Raw genomic sequence first — 7,862 nt, 5'->3', positions numbered from 1 at the left:
TACACACTTTTCCCAGCGATGCTCCCATCTCTGTAACACGGCAATTTTTTTTGCAAAATAATTGTTCGCGAAGGTGATTGGCTCTACATTTAAAGAAAATCTCTGACCTAAGAGCGCAATTTTTAAATGAGGAAACAAAATAAAGTTGTGATTCTTGGATTTTCGCCATGGTACCCGCTGAGGTGTGAGACGGTGCGTTGTCTTGGTGAAACAGGATTTTCTTTTTCTGCAAATGTGGCCGTTTTCCGCAAGTTGTTCCTTTAGCTTGTCAAGCAATGATGCGTAGTATGCTCCTGTAATGTTTTTTCCTTTTTGAATATAATCGATTTAAATAACTTTACCACTATCCCAAAAAACAGTTGCCATCACTTTTCCAGCCGAAAAAACAGTTTTTACTTTTTTTGGAGCCAGTTCACCATTTGCAACCCACTGTTTGGACTGTTTATTTGTTTCGGACGTAAAATGGTGTATCCAAGTTTCATCTACAGTAATTAATCGTCGCCGAAACTCGGATTTATTGCGCCTAAATAGCGCCAACAGAGAGTTAGAGATGTTTATTTGAAAATGTTTTGGATCCAACGTGAGCAAAACGAGCAACGTGAGCATCCAACGCGCGGACAGCTTTCTCATGCCTAAATTTTCATGTAATATATGACAAACACGTTCTTTTGATATGTTCATAACCTCTGCTATCTCTCTCACTTTAATTCGGCGATCGTCTAGCACCATTTTTTTAACAATCAAATTCTAAATTAAAACTTAATTATAAAAAAAAATTATAGACTTCAGGTGTCCCAAGGGGGTAAAGGGAGCAAAAAGGTCTTTATAATTAACTTTTTTTGTTTCAATTTTGAGATTCTTTTTTTATATTTATCTATTTGCGATGCTAATTGTAAAATTTAAAACTAAATTAGCTTTTGGCACCCTTTTAACCCTTTGGGGAAACCTGAAAACCATTTTTTAAAGAAAATTAAAAACAAACCGCTCCTTTTTTTGGTGTACCTGGGTAGTTGCCTAGATTTGCCTCATGGAAAATACGCTTCTTCATATTAGGAAATATCCATAAATGATGGCAAAGGGGGAGGAAGTACTGAAAAGGGGGAAGGAGTACTGAAAAGTTTGACAATAATTGACAATAGTAAGGGGAGCGTTGAGACCAAAAGGATGTCAATTAAAAAAAAGAAATTTATGTTTATACGAGCAGACATTTATTTATACGAGCAGACATTTATAGGCATTTATAGTTTATACGAGCAGACATTTATAGACGAGCAGGTATTTACATCTACAATGTGGCATAGAAATGGTATATAAGCTTTATGGGAAATTTGATTTAAGTTTCTTAGAGACATTAAACAAATGAACAATTTGCCAACATTTCATTTGACAGCAAATCTAATTGTTTACAAATTATTACGAGTCAATACTTTACTCAACTATTTGTATATAAAATTAACAATCGTTATTTGCTCCCTAACGGATTATAAAATGTGCTTCATAGCGAACAAATAAAGTCATTTGTCATTATTTCAAATGCAATTGTCATTACTTCAAATACGAAATTCTAATTGCTCTCAAGCCGTTTGTAAAATGCGATGAAATGCAAACACATAAAGTCATTATTGCAAATACGAAACGCTAATTGCTCCTTAGCAACTTCAAAAAGATATTTTAAACAACTTGCGCTGACAGGAGCAAAGGCATTATTTAGATTGTTATGTAAACAATACTGAACAGGGCCGACGACACGAGTTATTTAAAAAAAGTCATCTATATCTAGAGTTTTCTTAGAAAAAAAATAATAAAAAAAGGTCCTTTTGAAAAAAAGTAAGGGGGGAGGGGCACGTGCCCTTTGCCACCTCCACTTGGAGTATTGGCCCAAAATGACAATTACTTGCTCTTGAACTTCATTTCCTTTTTATTGAATAAATTGATTATATAAAATCAATTTATTCAAAAATAAAAATAAAACAAGAACAGTGGCTCAAGACCTTATCAATTCTGAGATTGCAGCTTTGAATTGTGAAGTTGCTGGACTAAAGACTAGGAAGAGAAGTAGATTTATTGCTGAAGCTGAAGAGGATGGTTTGAAAAAGAAAGAGACGAAACTAGCTCTTCTAACCAAAGAGCTGGTATAGAAAAAATATGATTAAGCTCAACAGAAAAAAACTGAAAAAAGCTAGAGATTTGGAAATCTGGTCGGAACATCCACAAGTCAAGAAAAAATTAAAAATCAGAAAGAAACCTGGTCGACCGTCATTATACATGGTATTATAGATGGCTCAATCAGTTTACAGAGCATTGTTATATGAACATCACATAATTAAAAGCCTTACATAACGGCCTTCAAAATAAAAAGATCAACCTCTTCTTTTAAAGGCCGTTATTGATATTGATGTCCATGGTTCGTCCGCTGATGAATGATGTCGGTCAGAGTTTATCCAGTTAATACAGTTTATAATATAAAAACCATTTTCTTTTAAGTAGTTCATTATATCTAAATATATCTCTTTTTTATTTAGAGCATTAAAACCCTCCACCAAATGACATCCGAGGTGATCAAAATTGGATACACAATCAGCAAGAACGCCCTCTATACTAGTGTACTACCGACAAGTTATTGAACATCAAAAGGCAAAAGACAGTCCTGTAAGATAGATCAGAACTCAGAATAAATCTTATTTAAAACATGTTGATAGACTTTTCTGCAGTTCAACTATAAAATATATTGAAGAAGTTTGTTCAATTTTGGGACCAGATGAAGTGTGTTTTATTAGCTAGGACAAAAAGGCCAAAGTGTGCCGATTGGAATCATAGCAGCCAAAAAACAGGTGCCGCTGTTGATGCGTTTGGAGAACCGGGTAACTCTCTCGGACCACGATTGGGTAGTGGATGCTAAACACACGCTTATACCATCTGTGTACGTTGGAATTACTATCAAAAGAGATGGTCTTGGAAAAAAGATGCTATTACTTAATCTGGACCTACAACATTGCTGTTAGATCAGGAAAACACGCATTCTTACCAGATTTTGCTTATGGATTAGACTTTCAGCAGCTCTTGGATATCAGAAACTAATATGGATAAATATATCGTTTTGTTTAGTGACGATATAGGACTTGTAGAAAATCTCAGAAACCAGAAACTAATTGAAATCGAAATTCACTATATATTGAAGAATAACTTCGACGATCTTTTCATTGTGACGAACGCTCCGACGCAATGCATTTAACCGAGTTGAGCAACGAATGGTACCTCTAAGTAAAGAATTATCTGGGGTAATTTTTCCACACAAACATTACGCAACCCATCTTGATTCTCAAGGTAATTACAAATATTTATTGATAAAAGTTAATTAGCAATATTTATTACAAGATCAACGTTGGATTGCCCATCATATTTTTACGAGTCAATACTTTACTCAAATTGTGAAATGTAAAATTTGTTCTTGTTGTCGGAATATAAGAAGCTCTTACTTGACTTTAATTTGAGCACTATCTCTTTCGCCACCTGCCTCGGTCTGCCAAACAAGAGATGGTCTCAAAGCAGAAGATATATCAGAAAAAGCCAAAGAGTTGTTTCTATCTTTCCTGTTTATCCTCATCGCATCAAACATTAGAAATATTCTTCCTCAACCTGCTAAAATATTTTGAATTCTTTACTATGGTGCTTTTTTTTTCAACTCGGTTTAGCCTAGCTGATAGAATCTATAAAAAAAAGCAATATCTACTTAGCCTCTCAAGCCATGCTGAAAAAGCACGTTTCTATCCATTCTTCCGGTTTATCACTCCCTCCTATCAAGAGAGTCCGAAAAGTTTGCATCGCTGCTAAGCGTCAGACAGAATTTATGGCAGCTGTCGCCGTTCAGAAAAATTCGGAAACTGTTGGTTGTTTGAAATGAGGTTAACGCAACCAATTCTTATATTTACAATAAAGACATGTTATATTTATAAATACGGGCCGGACCAAAAAGAAGGCATTGACTGTCTTTTCAATGAGCCCCGTTTAAATACTGTCCGTGTTTAGAAACAAAAAATTAAATATACACAAAACGTATAAAATACATAACTTTTGTCAAATAATTAAATGACTTTTATAATGATTTAAAAATAAAAAAAGTTTTGTATTCTAATACAAATATATTTCATACATGCTTAACAATGTATATTTAGTGCTAATGAAAATGTTTTTCTATTTTAAAATTACCTTTTAAAAAAATATTGAAAGTCTATTGTATTAAAATCTATTCGAAGTAAGATTCTTTTAGAAACTATTTTAAATTTTTCTAGTGAGTAGTGTTCTTTATTGAACTTTTTAATAAAATTTTTCCATAAAAAAGGTCCTCGATATTGAACTTGATAAGAACGCATTTTTAAATTAATTCTCGGAACAATAAAGTTATTCTCTGAAAACATTGTTGGATACTAATGAGATATTTCACTAAAATAAAATTGAAATATAAGTGGAGATATTCCTTGTGTCATTTTATATATGAAAAGTAATATTCGGTAAATTTTAGTTCGTAAATATTTAAGGCCTTGAGACGATTTAATAGTGGTTCGCAAGACACCTTTCTGTTTGCCCCAAATACAATCCTACAAGCATGCTTTTGTTTACTATAAAGTTTTTATAAAGTTGTAATATTGCATGGGCAAGTTGTAATATTGCATGGGTACAAATCATACAAAATTAAAAAAATTGTACAGTAAACAAAAACATGCCTGCAGAATATTATTTGGAGCTAATAAAATTGTACCATGCGAGCCTCTTCTGCGTATACTGGGCGCATTAAATGTTTATAAAATAAACTTACATCAAGTTTTAATGTTTATGTATAAAACAAAAATGGGACTATCTCCTAAAATATTTCAGTCCTAATTTGAAAAAGTAGAGCATAAATATCCGACAAAATTTTCAAATAATAACTACATTGTCCCTAAATATAATTGAACACAAATTACATATTCAATTCAATATCGTGGACCCTATTTGTAGAAAAAGTTTCCTAATATTGCAAATACGGAAAAAGTTAGTATACATCAGTTTAAAAAAGAATCGAAACAGGTGTTATTACTTATGGATTTTAATATATCCGATTTTAAATGCCTCTTTTAAACTAAAATTCAATTATATAAAATATGTATCAGAATTTATCAACTTTTTTTTTTGTTTGTTAGTTTTTTCATTATTTCAGTTATGGTGTTTCCTCTAATCTTAAAAGTTATTGGTGAAATCTTAGTTTTTCAACATTTTACTTAACTATTAATGAGTTGTTATTTATTTTACTTTTAATTAAATTGGTTAAAAATATACATACATAAAACGGTTTTTTTAAATTAAGTACTCTTTTATTTTGAATTTTTTGTTCTTTATTTAAATATTACTTTATTACAAATTGTTATAAATTTTATTTTCATATTCTTCAACAAATACTTTGTATAATATACGTATATAGTGTGGCTCTTGAAAATACGTGCTCTTTAATTAATTAATTTATTTTTTGTTTTTCTTTTTTACTTTTCTTTCAGTTTTTCTTGTTTACTTGATTATTACTTATTGAAGTATTTCTTAAACTAATTGTTATTTATTTTTACATTTATAATTTTTAATAAATAGTTTGTAAAGTGTAAATATTTTATCCGGCTATTGTAAATACGTACGATTGGGGCTCAGTGATAAGACAAAATAATGTCTTCTAATTGCCCCGCCAGTTTTTTTTTTAATTTATAAACCTTGTAAATTGTAAAAGTTATTAAACGGCGAAATAAATAAATAATAAAAAGAAAAAAAAAAACGTCACAGAAGTTTTTCAATAATTAAAGGAAGTATCCAGAAGTTTCCAGAAGCATACAGAAGCTTCCAGAAGTTTCTAGAAGAAGCATCCAGAAGTATCCAGAAACATTCAGAAGCATCCAGACGCATCCAGAAGCTTCCAGAAGCATCTAGAATCTTCCAGAACAGGTTCACACAGGTTCATTTTACTATATAAGAGACATGTAAATCGACATGTAATTCAGTTAGTATATGGAAGTCAATCAGTTAGTATTATCAAGACAGTTTATCGAAGTGAGTTTTATCAAAGTGTTTTATCGAATAACTTCAATACAAGAAGTGAAATACAACAAGTGTTTCATTACATCAATACAGTCCGCATCCAACCAAGACGTTGTGTTCCACAGAGCATTATTGTATCATCACAAGGTAAATGTAACACAGTAAGCCTTGAGAAGTTAACGGTCTAGGTCCAATACATCGAAACGATGGAATAATGGCCCGTTTCATGTATAAAAATATCCTGAAAGATGTTATGTTACCTCATGCTTAATGGAATGTGCCAATAAAATGGGTTTTTCAGCAAGACCAATCCGAAACACACTGCAAAAGTAGTCAAGCAGTGGTTTCAAGACAAACACCTATCTGTGATGGATTGGCCGCCTCAATCTCCGGATCTCAACCCTATTGAGAACCTGTGGGAGATCGTCAACCGCAGAATTAATTGTGAAGGTGTTCGTAATAAGGATTAACTGTTTGAACAAATCTAAAAGGCCTGGGCAGCGATTCCACAAAGTTTCATTGATCACCTGATCGAATCTATGCCTAGAAGATGCAAGGCTGTGAACAACAACAAAGGATTCGCCACGAAATATTGATAGCGAAATACAGCTTGGTCAACATTTTGTCGAGTTGCACTTGATTTTCCAGAAGGAAATCAATTTTTTTAAATACTTTTTTTTAATGATTAGTTTATTCATTTTCGTTTAATAATAATGAAATTTGTGATTAATAAAAATTGAAAAAAATATATATATATATATATATATATATATATATATGTATATATATATATATATATATATATATATATATATATATATATATATATATATATATATATATATATATATATATATATATGTATATATATGTATGTATACAACTATGTATGTATATATATGTATGTATACAACTATATTTATATATATATATAGTTGTCTGATCACTAAGCCCCGTAATATATACCATACATAGCATAGCTTTTAAAAACCGTGTAAGATCTTTTAAATATTAATTAAATTTTCTTAAAAATTATGCTTTAAATAAGGAAAGAAAGAAAAAAATAAATAAAATTAATAAAAAAAATATTAAAAATAAAAAAATAATTTTTTATTTTTTATATTTTAACCTCCTATTTCTTCTTTTTTTTTTTTCAATTTCTTTTATTAGTTTGAGAATATTTAAGAAAAAAAAAAAAAATTAAAAAAATAATAATAACAAAAAAAGAACAATTTTACATCATACATAAACAAATAATAAAATTAAATCGTGAAAAATTTTACAATAGAATTTTTATTTTTACTTTTTCATATGTGTATTTTATATAAAATTTATAAATATATTCATAGTTATATAAATCAAATTATAAGAGTACTTTTATTTAACGCCTTAGAAGAAATATAATTCATTGTCGTTTAGTAGAAGAGTTGGTTAAGCGAAAAGTGTGTTTTAAGATCATCATTTAAAAGTGTATTCCATAATTTAGGTCCTCGATTTGTGATCGAGTATTTAGTGGCTGAATAATAGGTTTTGGATTGATTAAAGTTATTTTTTGAGAATCTTGTGCTGTATATACGATTTATTTTTGAGTAATTAAATAAAAATTGAGTAAAATAAAGGCGATGCCGTTTTTTAATCAAGTTTAAACATAAATATAAGAATTTGATAAAGATTTATTTTGAAGACATTTAATATATTTAGTTTACTAAAAAGTATTTTTGTATGGGAGAGTCGACCTTCATTTGTAATAATCCTAATAGCATGTTTTTGTTTGCAGAGAAGTTTATTTATTTTTGTAACGCTGGTGC

Source organism: Hydra vulgaris, chromosome 01 (assembly GCF_038396675.1).
Source record: "Hydra vulgaris chromosome 01, alternate assembly HydraT2T_AEP".
NCBI lineage: Eukaryota > Metazoa > Cnidaria > Hydrozoa > Anthoathecata > Hydridae > Hydra > Hydra vulgaris.
The sequence above is the reverse complement of the archived record's forward strand: the minus strand, read 5'-3'. Positions refer to the sequence as shown.